Here is an 18,828-nt window from a genome sequence, read left to right as displayed (position 1 = left end):
AGATCCAGCCATTTTCTGGAGGCCCTACTGCAGGCCATACACCTCCCCCAGGGACCAGCACTTCCTCCAGGTGCTTGGGGCTCCTCAAGCTTTGCTTCCTAGAGGTTCAGGCAAGGCACCACGTGGGCTGAGAGCTGTGCCAGTTATTATAGAGACCATAGGACATCACTACAGTCTTATTAAAAACAAACCAGCATGTTTTGAGGCTGGCCAAACAGAGAATGTCATGAGAAAGCAAGTGTTTTGTGCTGAAGGAGCATAACCCCTCTCACCTACCATGTGAGTAATAAGAGGCAGCTGTGCAAACTTTAATAAAGGCGGATTCGTGTTTTCATTCCCAGTTCTAAAGTAAAGATTGCATTTGTTGAGCCATGCTCTTTCTGCCTGCACGGATCCGTGTTTCAATCCGATTGCCCCCTTTTTTCCTCTGCCATATGCACAACGATGCCATGACAGCTGAGGGGACAGCGGGCTGACACGTTTGCTGCTCTGAAGGATGGCCTCCTGTCATCTCAGCTGTGAGGGGACAGCCACAGCCTGACATGGCCTAACGAACACAGAGGGATACATTCTGTCCTTCCCTAGCGAAAAGTTGCAATAATGCCTTTTTCCTCTTAATGCCACAAGGCAATATCAGAGCAGCAAGTAACACCTCACCTGCCTGTCTCATTAAGGCATTCAGCATCTGTATTTTACAGAACTGAAGAGTTTAGTAAAGCCAAAGCAGCAGGAGAAATTCCAGGCTGTTCCTTAGCACCGGAGAAATGTATAGGAGAAACATGTCAAAAGGCAATTTTAAATAAAGCTACCCAAAGACACAAAACAAAACACGCAACGCCCAACCATTCAAATGGCAAATGTAAACGCAAGCTTGTTTTCAAGGGTACACTTTCTGGAGCTATTAAAGCTAGGAAAAGGTCATTTGTCAAGGCAGTATCCAGTGGTACATCTTGTCCTTCTAATAAGAAGGATTTCTTTTCTCCCATGACAGCGAAAGACAAACAGAAGTACTGAACTAAAATTTCTCAATTTGACAGTAACTATGACTTTTATGGGTGCTCTAACAATATGATCTATACACTTGTAGTAGCTAGAAAAGATTTTGTAATTCATTTGGTACTGCAGAAGGTCATCCCTTCCCACTCAGAGCAGGTCCGATATGTCCTTACACGTACATTATTATAACTTAGTGCATTTCTATACATATACTGCTAATTGTTACATATGTATATTGTATACATAATAGGATATGTTGCCACTGTTAATGATTTATCATCTGTAATTTCACATGAACACAAACCACAATTGTTTTGTGACAGGAGCAGTTGAAAGGATAATAGAAATTAAAACCCTATATTGCTTGATAAAGCACACAATTGATTCCCTCCTCAAGTAGAGGAAGGATGTGAAATGTCAAGTTAGATGTACAATTTCTTATACTTCTGGTTTTTAAATTAAGTAGCAATTCAGCCCTAGCTCTAAATGCTATGACTGCAGATGTCTGACATGACTGATGATTTCTCTTCTTCTTGATCAAAAAATATTTAATTTACATAGCATAGTCAGTAAAATGTTAGAAATATATAATGCTGGCAGTGCTTTATTAACTTCCTTGTCTTTCTGCATAGTGTGGGGGAGAGAACACAATATCATTTGGATTCAGCACAGTCTAACTTTAGTCAAACCAGATACAAAGCACATAACTAATACGCTGCATAACACAGATACTCCAAGATGTCTTTTTTTCCACTTCTGGATGACACCTACGTATTCAAAACATGCATAAATCAATGTTTTGAACAAAACATTACGTTGGTCCAATTACTCTTTTAAATTAGGCTCATCCTAATGTTGCATTACATCATCTTGCTAAAAAACAAAGTAAACCATTCAACAAAAATAATTTCAAATTGAAATCCAGAAACATTCCCAAAAATGACTGAATGGGATTTCAGCATTGCCACACAAAAACTTTCCAGGATCTCCCTCCGAAATAACCTGACTCGGTATAGCTCAGGCAGACCATGTGAAATTAGCAGAGATGGTGGCAACTGGATACCGTGAAGGTTATTTGGCTGCTTCACTGCAAAGTCCATGGTGGACTGGGATGTGGATGTTGCCCTGGCACTTCTGCATCTCCCTGTGCAGTTGGATGATCCATTTCTGGAGCTGCAGTGCTGGCTCTCAGCACTGGTGTTCACTCACTTACTTTTTCCTGGGCACGGCAAAACCACTTCAAGTATAGCTTGTCCTACCTGCTGCAGCGCGACTTCCAGCTGTTATTTCTAAAAGAAGACTACATTAGCTTTTTATATGGAACACATGACAACTCCTCCAGGCTGCAAATAGCCTCCTAAACCTCGTTCTGTAGTTACTGGCGTGTTAACAATGAGCAAGCAGCTCTCCTGAAGTCTTGCTGAGGCTGCTCAAGAGGTCTGAATCGAGCAGGGTAAGTCCCCACAAGTCCTACTAATGGCATCTCACATGGCCTTCTGACAACCTCTCCTACCAGTAACAGGTTTTCCTATTGAAAACTGAGAAAAAAAGTGCGATCACGGAACTGAACTTGGTGAGACTGGGAAAGTTTGCGAGTGGCCAGGTTCAGAAGGAGGGCTCTCGAACCTGAGCTCTGCTGTGCAGGCCCAGTCCAATGGCTGAGCCCACGTAGCAGCTCCCCAAAAATGGTTGACCCTGAGCTCTGCCAGTACACAGGGCAACGGCTGTTGGAGAAATAAATTCAACCTTTCTACTCCTAGTATCTAGGAGAAACTGCTTTTGGAGTCCTCTTCAGCAGTGGAGTTAAATTAAATACAATTAATCATACCAATATTTGGGATATGGAGTTTAATTTTATTTGATTCTTAGTCCTTTTTTGTTGTTGTTGCTTTATTTTCTTTCCAGCAATTTTTGTGGATTATAAATCTTTTTTCACTTAAATGCTACTATAAACATACACTGTACTTTACAGACAAAGCATTACCAGATAATTTAAAATCTGAAAATCCAGGACCACAGTCTTGCAGCTTGCTCCAGAGGTAAATACCCCTAACCTACACCAACCACAAGGAATTTCTGTAGGAACGTGGCTATGGTGGACTACTATGAAATGAGCCTCAAGCACTGCAGGGTACATCACTGCTATAAGAGTATGAAAAGGCAGTAACCAAATAAAGGGGTGAAGTAAAATAGTCAAGGGTATTGCAGCAAACCCTGGAAATCATGGGAAGATGCTTGCAGATGTAACATTTTAGACGGTAATTAGGAAGAGGAGAGGACGAGAGCAATATATTCTTCAATGTGTAAATTGCTTTCTATGAGGTACATTGAAGTACCTTGCTATTATTACATTAAATTGCAAAGCTATAGTGGGGCAATTACCAAAAAGTTTTAAGAAAACTCACAGATGTCTTCCATCCTGACACTTTGGTCACCTCCGCCTAGTAGCAACCAACCTCAGTGCACCTGGACAGTCCTTCAAAAGCTGTAGCACCTGGAAGTCATTTTAAGGTTTATACTGCTGCTGTTTGTTGATTAGTTTAATGTGAAAAATGTCTGTGTCCTCAGGCCTTTGGCATTACAAATAGCTACTTGATGTAGTTCAGAAAGACTACTTTTTTGACCATTACTTGCAAAATATTGATGGGCAATCTGTCTGTGTAAAAACAGAAATGTACAAAGAGAAAGCCTTTTTTAACATGAGCTAGGAAAAATCATGTTGCAAACATTGTGATTTGGTACAGAGTCCATGCATTAAGAAAATTTACTAAAACAGCCAATTAGAACATTATTCATACTACAGGTACTTCAGTGAAAAGCAAACTAACATCTTAGGGACATGGCTTAGTGGGTGACATTGGTGGTAGGGGATGGTTGGACCAGATGGTCTTGGAGGTCTTTTCCAACCGTAATGCTTCTGTGATTCTGTGATTGATCTTGATTTTTTTAACACAGTCCTCACAATTAGCAAAGGCAATAGATGACCATAATTCTAGGTAAATTTCAAGTTTGGAAAAACTTTGTCTTCATTCAATTAAATAACAATTTTTTACACTATACATACCAGACTGGGATTTTTAGATTATGAAAGTCACAGATATCACAACACGCAGAACCAGAATTTGCTCTGTGTTTTAACCACTTTCAGCCCATTATTAAAAGTGCCTTAACCATAACCGTTTTGTACTGTGACTAATCCCTTCTTTCAAAACATACAAATTTTACAAGATTCTTCACTGCTGTCTGCTTTTATTTTTCCATATTTTGTTTTGCTTACTCCTGTGAAAAAAAGCACTAACATGATTTCCAAAGTTAAGTGTAAATAGAGGGACGTACACAACTGCGGGTGCATGGTGTGGTGAGGCAGGTGAGATAGCTTCTTTTTAAAATTAGCATAAAAATAAAAAGAGTGGAACTCAACCACAGATATAATGGAGAAAGCGACAAGAAAGAAGCAATAACCATTAACATTCAGGGCTTGGAAGGAACAATACGAAATTTTCTTCTCACCTCACACTCCCTCCCAAGACTCACAAAGAACCTTTGGCATAACACCGCAAATTAAGTCTGTTAACAAGTATATATCTTCGCTTTTCTTTCTAATTAAATGGAAAAAGATTTCCTTAGGAAGCAAAGAGCACAGAAATGCAAATGGAAAGCACTGACAAATAAAGCTAATGCCCTGTTTCCACAAACATCAAAGAGCCCCTTAAGTGACATTTTGTACACTATTGAGATTTTGTGCTGGTTATATCAGTTTATTACTGTTTCTTGCTCTGTTTTAGGTACAACTCTGCCTCTGTCTATAAAGAAAAGCAAAAGTCCACAGACCTAAATTGTAACCAACCTAGCTCAGCCATTCACCAGACTTCTGATGTGCTGCCAGTAGAAGTTTACAATTAGTGAAATAATTGTATATTTTTGTGGGTTTATATATCTACTTATTTGTTTTCAGAATGAATATTATATCCCTCATTTACAGTAGTATTCATTCCTACAGGCACTTAACTTGTATTTTTGCACTACTAGTAGAACTTTTCCATCAATTTCAGATTTCAACTCTGAATTTGGCAACTTCTATCTGCAAGAAAAAAAATCTCTTAAAAGCTGACTACATCATGTCACTGTGACCTACTCGTTAGAAAGTACCTTTTTTTATAGTTACACGTTAAATAATGGAATTTTAAAACTCCACATTCAACTTCAAAGTACAATTTCAATTATATCATCCACTTTGAGATTCTTTATCATTTTGTTAACAGCCACTGTCATATTTGATCTCCATCCTATACACAAGCAAGACTGACTATAGCTTTTCAGCCTTCATTGCATTCTGCTGTATATGCAGAGCACTGCAAGCCCAGCATACTAATAATCACCTTTGATTGACAGTTCTTTAAATTAATGGCATTTGGACAACAGCAGCAAAGATGATCAAGTTTAAAAACAACATAAAAGTTAACTGGCAGAAAGTTCAGCCTGCTGTAAAAACCCGTAAGTGCCCCGTAATGACCAATATAAGGTTCTCTGCTTCTGCTGGTATTGGAGCTAACTAGCATGTTAATTTATAGACCATTTTGCTGCACAATATTTTGGCCAAGCTCTGTCTCTTTATGGTTTTCCTTCCATGACGTCTTTTATTTAGCATTTAATAAAATGTCTGTAATGTTTGACAATCAGAGGCCACTGGAAACTTCTCTGTTCCCACAAGAAACTTCCACAGGAGCATCACCTTTGACACAATGGTAGAGAAGAAAGAGTGGAGCAAGACTTGAGCAGACCACCACTACACAAGATAAGCCAACAGTCTTATTACTACTGACAGTGCAGGGTCCTAAGCACGCAGACGAGTAGGTATAATACCTTAGCTCCACTGGGAGAGCTGAATTTATGAGACAGCATTCAGCACCCTCCCTTTTAGCTAGGCTTCTGTTCTACACAGAAAACAGCTGAACACCCAAGAGCCTCAACTCTAGCACCTCTGTGGTGCTCCATGAGATGCACAGCTCATCACACTGCTGTTGGTGTCTGGATAATGAGCACACTGCAAGAAACAGCTCACACAAGAAGCTTGGAGAGGAATCAGGTTTTCTTCATGCCCTTTGGATGGATGGAGAGGAACAGCCTGTACTTTTTAAAACTTTGTTTTTATCTAGATCATATCTACTCCTAAGTAATTCAGCCTTCAGAATTTCATATGCAACTTAAACTCTGCAAGGTCACTATTTCCTAAAGGGATTTTAATTTTTAAAGTATTACAGATGGTTATTCAGCTCAGACCTGTGAGTTCATAAACAATTTTTGAAATATCTGGTTTACAGTTGTATTCTAATTGTAGCAAGATGAAAGAGGAACAGGCCTGACTTTTTTCTAGCTTCAGGCACATTTTTTTTTCCTTTCAGCTATACATTTCAGCCTATTAAAAAGCCTCTGAAAGGTAAGAAAGCTAACATAAATATGATTTTCTTCCTACAATTAAAGCAGCAAGTCTTTCTACTTGCTGCCACTCGTGTCATACTAAAGTTTACAGGTGTTGCGAAAATCTAACATCTCTCTCTGTTTTCCTTGACACCATCAGGCACCTGGATTCATTTCTTAATTGGAAATGCTTTCAGCTGAAGAGTCAGCACGTAGGTGTGTGTGGTGGTAAAGAGCATTAGCATTGCACCACTCCGGGAGAAGCTCGCAGCTGCACTTACTTGGGTTACGCTCAACATCTCTTCCATTTTTATCGTATTTGAAAGTAATGCTGACCGGGAGATAAATGATCAAAGAATGAATCCATTAAAACATGCTAATTGTATATACATTTATTCAGTTTTTTTAATATTTTTATTATTTTTGCTGAACTGGTAATATCTTAATTAACTGGGAACATTTACAAAGCTCTCGGTGGGCTCCGCTCGCCCTAACAGGAATGCTATTAGTCACTTACTGCTCACCAGGGATGACATCCAGCCAGCTGAGGCACTACTCCCTGCTAAAGAGATCTGACCACGGTGATTTACAGCCTTTAATAATAAATAATCTTTTACTACTTTTACTTTTCTTGGCCAACGTCAACCAAATCCTTACATGTGACATCATTTAATTTCCATTAGATGGAAATGTTCTATCCTTTTGCCAACAGGCCTTGCAGGTCTATCTCCTGTTTGGCATGGAGACACAGAATTGGGTGTTTTCATAGTGAAACCTGAATTTTTCCTTGAGAAATGTTGTGCTCAGTAATTATGGCAATTTCTTTTAATGTTAATCCAGAACTCTGTATTTTTAACCGCATTTCATCCATGTAGTACTGTACATGTTAAAAATACATGCATAGGAAGGGTTTATTATGTCAGCACTTTCTACAGTGAGTCACCAGCTTCACAGTTGCAGTTCTGAAATAATATTTTTAAGCTCTGGTTTTTCCAGCTGTGTCCAAGCAGACCACTGGTTCCTGTGCTGAAATCCCTTCACTTTAATGGGCACCATGGACTTACTCCCATCAGGGACAGACTGCAGAATAAAGTCTCAGTCTGGCTGCCTTTTGTATGTGTCAAGCTCTCAGGGAGTTGTAGAGTGAAAATTGAGAGAAGTAGAAAAATGACATTGTCGACACCCCAGACAGACATAACACATGAAAGCATGTTTGGAGTACTGCAAAAATGCAATTAATTAATTGGATTTGAGGTTGATGTCTCTTAAAATAGCCACAGCATCTCCTTCTCTACCAAAAGCAAGTCGCTGTCCTGATTCCCTTTCCAGCAAACTCCCTTCCTTGCTACGATGAACAAGTTGGAGGCAGAGACTGTGTTTGCCACACTGTCTTCTTCCTGCAGAGGATGAAATACTTCACACAATAAAAGTCAATGAGCCTGCGTAACATGAGGCCAATTCCAGTGCTGTCTCGGAGGGATTTATGATTGACTGAAGCAATCGGAGATGCTGATGGCATAAACTTATACAGTCCACTAGGAATATTTACTCTCCATTTCATATCTGCCACAAAAGCCTTAAACCTGTTTGCTGAATGTCACTGTTTCAGTTCATCAACACCCAACACAATGATCAAACTTTATTCAGCAGGGACCTGGTATTTCCTCTGCTTTTCCTCTGCTGAGCAGCATGGGTTAATAAACTGAAATGACTCATGACATCCTTTTAATGAATAATAATCTCTTTGCTTTTTAACATTTAAGTTTCAAAACTGAGCACAATTATTTAAATAAATCGATATTCTCTTGGAGGCTTAATATTTGCAACCAGGTTAAAATATTCCTTACTTTTCTGTTTTCTTCCAGACTAAATTTATTAGAAACCATCTAAAGCAGACTGTTTTGACAGCTGCCTTCTTAAAAATAAGTGTTCTTTCTCTGTTCCTACAATTAAAAGGAAAAATAAAACATATATTTAGATTCCAAATAAACCAAATAAAATCACCAAGACATCTTCTGGTCATTGGGAGGTTCCATGATACCACTACTCAAAAACCAGTATTTTACAGGATCTGGTTTTACTGCTGAATTTCCAGAGCTTCTTTACTAATTATTTGCATAGATTGTTCTAATGTGAAATTAGTACATGATTCTTGTTGAATGCCTGCTAAGATAGATGAAGGGCTGTCACGGCCAGAAGGGCTCCTTGTGCCAGATGAAGGCTGCCCTTGGGGGTGCTCTGGCTGTGCATTACTCACCCAACCCCTCTGTCACTCCTTCGCATGCCCTGTCAAAATAACATTCTTATTAACACATATCTTGTTTGCTTGGTCACTGCCATTTGTTTTTGTTTGGAGATTTGTTAGCTGCAAGCACGTCTTGCTGACAACAGCCTCATGGTGCCAGTCCGGTACCTGAATGCCAGAAGAAAGGTGCGGGGTTCACTGCGCAACATCTGCTTCATGCTTCCTTGCTCTGGAAGGGTTTATATCAACATCTGCACTTGTGCACAGATAAATAAGAACTACACTGACTTTCCATTAAAAAAAGACTGGTTTATCTCAGTGTAGCAAACATATATGACTCCCTTCATTAACGTGGGCCAATTTAGGCACAGTCACCAGTGCAAAAATATGCTGGAGGCTTCAAGAGAGGCTCCCTTGGGAATATATGCCTGCTTCAAAGCAGTGATAGAAATGCCCAGCAAACAGCTTGGACGTGCTGCCACTTGGCTGCTCTGCTCAGAGGGGATAGATACGAAGCCACGGTGGCCCAGCACCAGCTGAACTGGCAGCAAATGAGAAAGACATGCCAGTGCCTCAGCCCTGTCCCCACCACTCCACGGCGTTGTTCCAGCACACCCCCCAGGGGCCTAAAGGACTTCCATCTCTTAGCAAAAGCAAAATAAGAATAATAATAAGAGGTAATTGCAAGTGTTCTCACAGCACAGGCTAGAACTGAGCCTTCTTCAGCCATCAGTAAGCAGAATAATGCAATGACGCTTCCTTTTCTATTATCTTCCCATCAATACCCAAGCTGGTATCTATTAAAGCTAATTCTAAGAGCAAGTTTAAGAGCTCTGCAGTCTCAGGTCTGCCCCTGCTGTGCCGTGTCCTCACCCTGCCCCACTGTGCTGCCTTGGCACCTCCCTGCCCCAGGGAACCCCCATGGACCACGGGAGCAGCTGGACACCATGGGCATGCTGTGCAGAGCATCCCCTGGTGAGAATACCCAAAGAGAAAAGGTAAGGGAACCGCAGGGGCCATGCTAATTGATTTTCAATATAAACAAATAAGGCATTAAATAAGCAACTCGGTGGTTTTACTTGCATGAAATAATGGCTAAATACTCAAACAGAATTACACTGAAGTCCTGGTTAACTCTTACATCTATATATGCTGTTGGTGCTCCAAACCGACGTATGCTAGTTAGGAGTAACTACAAGCAAATAAAAATGTTTGTTTGTTATATTTATCTGAAACAAAAGCAAGTGGAGGTATTTGTCATAACAAAACTACATTATTTCAGATCAAACAAAGCCAAGTGCTTACCTCTGAGATTTATGGGGTGGGGAGATTTCAAGACATACTATATGTAATACATTTTTGCATGTGCAAAAATTTACCAATAAAGTGAAATGTAGTCTACCAGAGAGGAGGTAAATACCATCCTGAGCCAGGAGTCTCCACTGCCCAAGTGATCTCTGGAGAGCAGAGGCTTGGTGAGCAAGCTCCAAACACTGGGGAGCCTTCAGCAATGCATTGGCTTGATCTAATCATTGGAGAAAATATTCTCTTAAATAAACTATAAACTCACAGACTACTAAAACTATTGTTCATCACTGTGTTTTCCTGCTAAATGTTTTCCTACTTTAGGTCTTTGGCTACCATTTGGTGCCTTTTTTTAGTTTGCAATGCCCCATTATTTCCTTTGCAATGCCCTTTCTATCCACAACCAAGTCTCCTCCTGCAGCTACAGCTCCTTATCTCATCACAACAAAACCCGGCTTCTCTGAAGGGCTTTCCCACATTATTTCATGAGCAGTGTTTCCTTTAACTCCACATTGTCCCAGCATTTTGTCACTGCCAAGATCTCAGTAGGGACTCTTTGGAATAAGGCACAGTTTTATTTGTAGACTATGGTAGTCAACGTTCTACATGATTTTGGGACTAAATCAAGTCTTTTATTTCTTACCAACAAGGCTGGAAAAGAAACCACAGAATTGCAGAAGCCCATAAACATACCTATTTATTTAATACAGATGCATTTTAAGGAACAGCTGCAACCTCCTGATATTTCCCGTAACTCGAAGCTCGGTCTGTGCCTGCTCTGGGAAGCAGGGTCCATGGGACCATGCCATGGGGCAAGTGCCACCACCGACCTTAAAACCTCCTGCAGATGCACTCCAAGGGAGAGCCAATCCCATTCTGCAACACTAAAAAAAACCTCCATTTCCATGTGTATTAAAGAACCAACACCAACAGGAAACAAAGAGAAATAAATTATGCAAATACTAATAATTCTCATATCTATCGCTTTAACGACATCCCAAACTTCACCAGTTCCCCCAATATTACTAAAATTCCACAGCTTTCTCCCATGTTGTCACTATTTATAAGACTAACACATTTCAGAACTGCAAAACAAATGCATGGAAAATGAATATGAAAAGCAAAAATTTCTTCATTTTGATGTTAATGAAGTTTCTAATAACCGTTTTCATTCTAAATATCTCTAGATATTAACTTTCATACAAAACTCATTAATTTTGTGAATTATAAATTAATACAATAGCCTTCAAACATCTACCTAATTTCTGCTAATTTCTAATGTATTTGCAGTTTTACATTACTTGAATACTGGCATTTTTTCATTGACAGCAACAGCAACAAGCAATTATCATCAATTTGTGAAATACTGGGCTATTGGATTTTGAAGAATTAAAACCAAATGAAGTATCTTGGGAATACTGATGAAGCTGTTGCTTGGTCGCCTCCTCCAGATATTCTGTTTGCACAGTAGGCAGATGGAGGATGTTTTTAAATTCATTCAAGTCAGTCAAGAGTAGGGTGGAATAGGACTAAAATGTTTTCCATCAAAATTCAGTGTAAATTCTTCCATCTCTGAAGACAAAGTGAAACACGAAATACTCGAACTCCTCGTTGGCTTGGCACTATTCGCTTGGTCTTCAAACACAATTCAGAATCTAACAGATGACTTACGATAATCATGGTACATCAAAAGCCGTAAGGTAATAGATACAGATGGTATTAAAACAAAAACTGCAGCTAGCCTTAGGAGAATCCCCTCTGCCGTGCAAGCCTGCCAGGAGTAACTTGGCAGCTCAGCACCAAGCATTCCCCCCACAGCAGCACTGGATCCCAACACCCATTTGTGTGTGCTGAGAAGAGAGATGACCCTCAAGGGCATCTGTTTGAGACAATCTCAGCAGACAGACAGTTATTGCAAGGTTTCTTAGAGGTTCACTAGCCCAGAGCAATTTTCTTTGGACTCAATGAATTCATATAAGAAAACCCACTTAAGCAGAATGTGAATTTCTGGTACCTATGGAGGTTTACCCACCATTGGTCTCGACTCTTTTCAAGGATGATGCTCTGAAGCAATCAATCTTTAATTTGATAGGTACAGGCTTTCTTGTATATTCTAGTAAACACTGTAATTTACAGATTTTCACATTCCTGGAAAAAAAAAAAAAATCAAAAATCTTGAATAGGTCTTTCCCTTATTCATTCACTTTGTGCAAAATTGGGGGCAATACGTCAACTTTAGTATGTCAAGGATAAAATCCATATTCTGTTCTCCTTTGAAATCCTTCAGGACCTAATTGACTCGAATGACAGAATAAGACCCATGGAGAGAACCATAGAGTATAAAATTACAGTTTAATTTATTATAAATTTTGTTTTATTTAACAGTCTATAAACTCTGGCAAAAATTCTACCACTTTGTTTTTTTACATTTTTAATTAGTTTTGAAAAGATCGTGTTACACAGAAATTCTAATGAATTATTTTTGGTTGATCTCTTCCTCTTTTACCTATCCCAGATTTTCTGGTCATTAGGTATTTCTCATGCATGTCGGACCTTTCATTTTTAACGCTTAGAATGATCAAGGAGCCTGATGTTTTGTCATTTATTTTAAAATTAAGATGACCGTGAAAACTAGCTCAGTTAGTCATTTCTGTATAGTAGTCCCTTATCATTAAAGCAGCAACATTTTCCCAACCTCCATAATTAACCTTTTTGTACAACCGAAAGCAATAGCAATCTATCCTTTGAAAGCCCTTCTGGGGCTACTTAGCACACTTCTTTCACAACTAAACAGAAATAAGCCAGCAAAGATGAAGAAAAAAAAATCCACCCTGCTTAGAATAAAATTAGATACTTTGTTCTATATCAGGCACAAAAATATCTCAAATCAGAATTAAAACCTCATTTAACTTTTTTTTTTTTTTTTTTTTTTTTTTTTTTTTTTTTCAGGTCATAAATGCCTGGCTTTATTTTTATCTCTATGAACCCATCAGTTACGGGTAAAATGTGTATTATCCAATTGCTTTCAGCATAAGATTATTTCCCCTTTTATGCAATTGTTTGCTTCTACTCACTATTCTAAAATCAATTTCTATTGATCCAGCCAGTGGCTTGCACGTTGTTCCCGACAAAAAGGAAAACTATGTCATACAAATTCAAGGCACTAGAGACAAGCAAGTTCCATGATCGTATCCAGCCTTCATTTTCAGAAAAAAAAATCTCTTATATTTTCTGCCTGTGATAGGGAGCGAAGATGATAATAAACACAAGCTTACTTCATAAAACTGAATGCAATACTAAAGGAAAAACTGCTGCAAGAGAACTTCAGCTCATGTCAATGGGCGTAAAGCAAGAGTGCTCATCTACCCCAAGAGCCTGCCGCTCACGTATGAGGGCACGACGATAATAGTAGTAGGGTTTTATTTGTTATTCTGGAGCTACTTGGTGCTTAGGACTGCAGAAGTGCTCATGAAAGACTGAGCCACTACTCACGCTGGGCAGCCCATGTGCATGCCGATAAGGCACTCCCGCACACTACTGAAAGCTCGTGCATGCTACTCCACATGTGCTACAGAAAGCTTCTTCTGGGGGGCCATACTCTTGGTAAAATTAGCAGCATAACTTTAAATTGTCCTCTTGGAAAACAAGACACTACAGATGACACGCAGGAAATTATACTTATTCTCTGCATAAAAAGACCGCTATTTCAAAGTTGCCACAGTGGCAGAGATGAAGCCCATGTTTGTAGGAGGAAAAGGAATCAAGGTCTTGGCAGAAGGGGTTTGTTTGTTTGTTACTTGCTGGTTTGCTTTTTCTGGCAGCCATCTGAAGAAGTTGAAGAGTTCTAACGATGGCATAAATCTCAGTAGAGATACAGTGAGCAAAAGCAGGTGAAGTGAACAAAGCTGAAATTTAATCACATTTCTATTATAATCAAATATGTATTCACAGTTGTGTACAACATATTATAAAAACACACAATGAGCTAAATTGTGATTTCAGCAGTGTAAATAGCAGAGAAAATGCATTGATCTCAGGAGAGCACTTCTGGCTTCTCACTGGTAAACCAAGAAGAATTTTGAACAACATATGCTAATTATATACAATATAATCTGGCAATCTGTACAGTCATCGCTGAAACTAAACTTCATTCATCCTGCCAGAATGTTCATTGGTCTGAAACTTTGCTGCAGAAAGAAATATAACCCTCTGATTTTCGTCAGGCAGCAAGTCAAACTTCAAGTCACATTAAAAGATAAAACTTCAATACATATCTAAATTCTAGTTTACCTTCCCAACTCACTTTGTGGATGAGGTATGATTTCATAAGGCAGTGACTTACCAGAACTGCAAAGAAAAATACCCTGCACGTTTATTTCTCCATTGTCTGTTTTACATAATTTGTTGTTCGATTAGTAGGAGCACATAATTAAAAACAAAGCCCAGGTAATTAAATTAAGAACTGATTTATTTCTAAATCGTATTCCTCACAGTTAGAAAGTCAGCAGCAAAACTCTGCATTGAGAGAGAACACCCGCATGAAAAAACACATTAATAAAGCAGGTCAGTGAAGGGAGGCAACAGTGTTTTCTACTTCCTTTTCCAATTAGAAGAGATCTTCCAAAAGCTAGAGTTTGTCTAGGCTACATTATGCATTTAGTCACAGTTTAACATCCTACCAGTCTTATGCATTTCCTTGGCCCCAAAGTGGCATTTGTCATCCTTAGTAAAATGGAGTACCTCGACTCATCTTCATCTACTCTAGCTGGAATCACTGTGGTTTCCTCAACGTGTGAAGCATCTTAAAATCTAACCCCTCTTCCCTCCAGCAGGGGTTTGGTTTAGCCCATCACAGGGCCTCCTACCCACAGCAGTGGAAAGCCTCTCGCAGCTGGCTGCAAGCCGGGGGATGAGCACAGGGAAGCGTCCCACCGCTTTTCGAGCATGCTGGACTGGATTTCTCACTCTCCGTTGAAATCTGAATACCGACTCCCTGATTTGCATGTTCCCAGATGCTATCCAAGGCAAGTGTGGAATATCACCTTGCCAACGTTTCGCAATTCAACACGTGTTGCCTTTGATCAATGCTGATACTTCTATAGGTAGCTGTGCAAAAAAATACCTAAATACATTTTAACATCTACCCAATGAACTCTTCCTCAAAATCACCAGGCTTGATCCTGAGGTTACAAGTAAACCATAGCGTATGTGATCATTCGTCGCTCCTGACACCTTCCCTTTTTTCCTCACTTGAAAAATTGATCATCGTAATACCAAAGAAAGTTTGTATTAACATAAATCTATTCCACTTAAGCACTGGCTTGGACAACGAATTATTAAATCTTGACAAAAAGAATATTTATGAGATACAGAAGAGCCTTCTGACATAGATGAATCAATATTTTTTTTCTCAGAATTCTCGGAATCATCAAAAAGACAATATTTATATAGAAAAAAACCCTAAGGCAGTGACAAGGATGGTATCGTATTTTTCTTAAGTCAGTGCAATAAAGTAAACAAGAGGAAAAAAAAATCAAATCTAACGGAAGAGCCCACAATATGTCACAAGGACATGTTGTTGTATATGCTAGGAGAAAAAGCAAAGAGTTCAAGCAGTGCCGGAGGATTTGTGGCAACAGGCAGACAAAATTGCATCTGCACCCTCAACAGTAAACGACACATGTAATAGGGCATGCACAGCTTCCATTTCGGGATTTAAATCACTGGGTGTTCTCATTGGATGCTAGCATAAATCCATGCTGTTAACATCTATAAAATAATCTAATAAAACCCTTCCATTATCAGCAAAATCTCCTTTAAAATGCACTTCCAAAAGTACAGCCTGCAAGTGAAGATTTGGTCTTGCAACAAACACGGGCAAAAAAAAGCGGTAGCTCTGCACCATCTGCCAATTTTGTTCTTCTGCTGCACCTTTTTGCTGGGCATAGGTGGGGGAAAGTGGTACTTTTAGGGATGATTCACTTTTGTTTTTGTTTTTTTACTGATGTCTTACGCACAAAACTGCACCCCAGGATTTGAAGATTTTCCCCTTTTTTCAACTTTTTTTGGGAAAAAACAAACAAACAAACAAACAAACAAACAAACAAAAAACAGCCAGGCTTATCTTTGTATTCCCGTTACCACCAGGTCTGACATGGGACAGTATTACTTACCTCATATTTATTTTTAAAGGTTAATTAAGGTTTGTACACTACCTGGTGGCGTGCTTTGACAATTAATTTCCATTACTATTGATCATCTCATACATCAGCATATGAGCCAACACCACTGGCATTTTCTGCTTCCAAGTGATGCACTACTGGCATCGAAGGCTTTTGATGATCATTGCTGAGATGCTGTGGAAGACCATGCTGAGAACTGCAAACATCGTCTTCCTAAAGTACAGCTGGTCCTAGCCAGCACTAACCTTCCATTGAATTCCGCTCTTACAGCCAGAGGAGGAAAGATATCTGGTTTCCTCACCACTGATTTATTTTGCTTTTATTTCCTTTTACCTATTACATGGTTTAATGAGTTAAAAAGCTACCAGGTATCCAGATCAGGGCCACTTTTAAAACTCATTGATTTATATATTCAGGTGAATTTAAGTACAGCTCTTCTCTGGGAGATTTAGGCTTCTGCAAAATGAAGACACCTCTCCGGCAGGAAAGGGCAGATCAGCAGTCCTGTACAACCGTCCACCTACCAGGAACAGAAACAGGCCTTTTGGAAATAATGAGATAAATCTAAAATCAGGCAGCCTAGGAGAGTGGTAGCTTTTGAACTTGAAGGGAAAACGAATGAATTTCTCCTGTTTTGACATACTAGAGTGAAAATGTCCAATTGCTCTACTAACAACACTTTGATTTTATCCCTAGATTTACCATCACCATATTTCTAAGCTGCAATAAATCAAAACACAACTTCATTTCCAGCACTTATAAAGGGACACAACCACATCTCCCTTAACGGGATATTAAAATTAGTCACATAATTATTAAAGAAAACACCTTGAGGCCTTCCACTGAAGGACTAATATTAAACACCAGAAGGTATTACTATTCTTGCAGTGTTTGAGAGCATTCATCTGCCATCGCCATCCCTTGGAGACAAGAAAAGCTCAGAGGAGCACAGCTGACCCACGTGTTACATATTTTCCTCTTGTGCTCTGCAGTTCTGCTTGGGTCCGTTCTGTAATTTAAATGCTAGTTGTCACTGTTCAAAGGCAACTACACTTCTGAGATGCTTCTGATAGGAGATTGTTTTCATTTTGTTTTGTGCTGGTTTGAAAGTTTTTGTATCTTTTCTCTTCGGTGCCAACTGCTTTGCATGGTAGCTGGTCTTGAGTTTTACACTGCAGTGATATAGCTAGGACTGCAGGAAAAGATCATCAGCCCTTTGTACTGCATTTCATTTTGCACCAAAACCCTCACATATTTTAAAATTAAGGATCTGATGGTAGTGTAGCACAACATTCAGGGTTGTTTTTTTTGTTTGTTTAAGATATGTTCTAACCATCCGTCTGATTACGTGCAGTACTTTGCATAAGAGAACAGCAAATAATGGGTCTGATTTTTGGTATTGCAGTTTATTCTGTGCCACACTCTTAGTTTAAAAAATATATATGTCACAACTGTATTCATTAGGAGATTAAATATATATATATAATGACCATATTCATTAGGAGACTGAAAAAAATATCATGACTGTATTCATGAGGAGATTGAAAAAAATAATGAGTATTAATGGTCTAAAAGCCATTCTAGAAAATAAAGAAAATATATTGAAACTATAAAAAGGAATTAATTTTTACTGGAAGTGCAGATAGAAAAATAATAGCATCACAACAACACACCAGTAAAATGCACACAAATTTTGGCTCATAATTTCAAATATGCTCCGAGTAGAGACTATCTAGCTTCAGAAGCATTACTGCAGCCAAGGCATAAAAAAAACATTAGCTGAGAGCCAGGCACCTACACAGGGTAGCAGGTTATCGGAGCAGACAGTTGTTCCCATTCACTTAATGAAGTTTCCTCAAGTTGCTAAAGGGTACAGCTGCTCTGTGCCCTTTTGGAGCTTTAAAAGTCTTCCCTTGGAGATCATTTGCAGTTGCTATGTATTCAACAGTTTTGAAAATCCAGCCATCTATCTTTGCATCAAAAACCCATATGCCCAGAAGAGGTCCGTGGAGGGAAATGTCTGAAATCTTGACCTTCTGATTTGATCTTTAAACCTAGACTTGGATGATAGCAACAACTCAAAAATAAGCATTTGATTGATAATATCCTGAAAGCCAAATATGTGTTCTTTAAACACTTCGATGAACCTGCAAAATGGTTGCATCTGCTTCCTTTTCCAGACTGTCATGCAACACCCTGTGAGGAATTGGTTTTCCCCAATTGTATGCAAAGAGAAAAAACACAAATGCACTTGGATCTGCGACTTTAATCAGAGCAGAGTTTAAGGCTATGATTAAATAAGATAAAGCTCAAGTTTGGAAAATGTTGCCTTTTATAGACTGTAATCCTGTCTCTGTGGATATCAGTATGTTGGAGCATTATTGTACAAACTCAGCAGTGAGGCAGGCCAACACAGCATTACAGGTTCACAGGTCCAAGGAAGAAGCAAGACAGCCTGGGGAGACCTGGCAAACCCAGCAATGCCTCAGCTCATCCCAAGCAGCCAACTCTCCCTCGGATAAGAGGGGGTTCAGCTCCCTCGGGAAGACGACTCTGGTTGGTAAACCTACCTCGAAATGCACGAGGGTATAAAATATTTTCTTCAGAAACTTCATTTGCCTTTCTAATTTGCTTTACCTCAAGCCACTGCTGTTTTGGTAATGGCCACAGGAGAGAGTAGCA

General features: G+C 39.3%; 1 protein-coding gene and 1 long non-coding RNA gene across 11 annotated transcripts in view; one reads left to right on the top strand and one right to left on the bottom strand.

Moving 5' to 3' along the window:
- LRP1B (LDL receptor related protein 1B) overlaps window positions 1–18,828 on the bottom strand; it is a 666,036-nt gene that overhangs the window by 610,595 nt on the left and 36,613 nt on the right. The gene's annotated exons all lie outside the window — the stretch shown is intronic.
- On the top strand, window positions 8,974–18,545 carry LOC137858804 (uncharacterized). The gene is made up of 3 exons (XR_011098013.1): window positions 8,974–9,657; window positions 12,914–12,963; window positions 13,068–18,545. It is a non-coding gene; the product is annotated as an uncharacterized lncRNA (long non-coding RNA).

Source organism: Anas acuta, chromosome 6, assembly GCF_963932015.1.
Source record: "Anas acuta chromosome 6, bAnaAcu1.1, whole genome shotgun sequence".
Lineage (NCBI taxonomy): Eukaryota > Metazoa > Chordata > Aves > Anseriformes > Anatidae > Anas > Anas acuta.
This window is presented reverse-complemented; position numbering and strand designations above follow the sequence as displayed.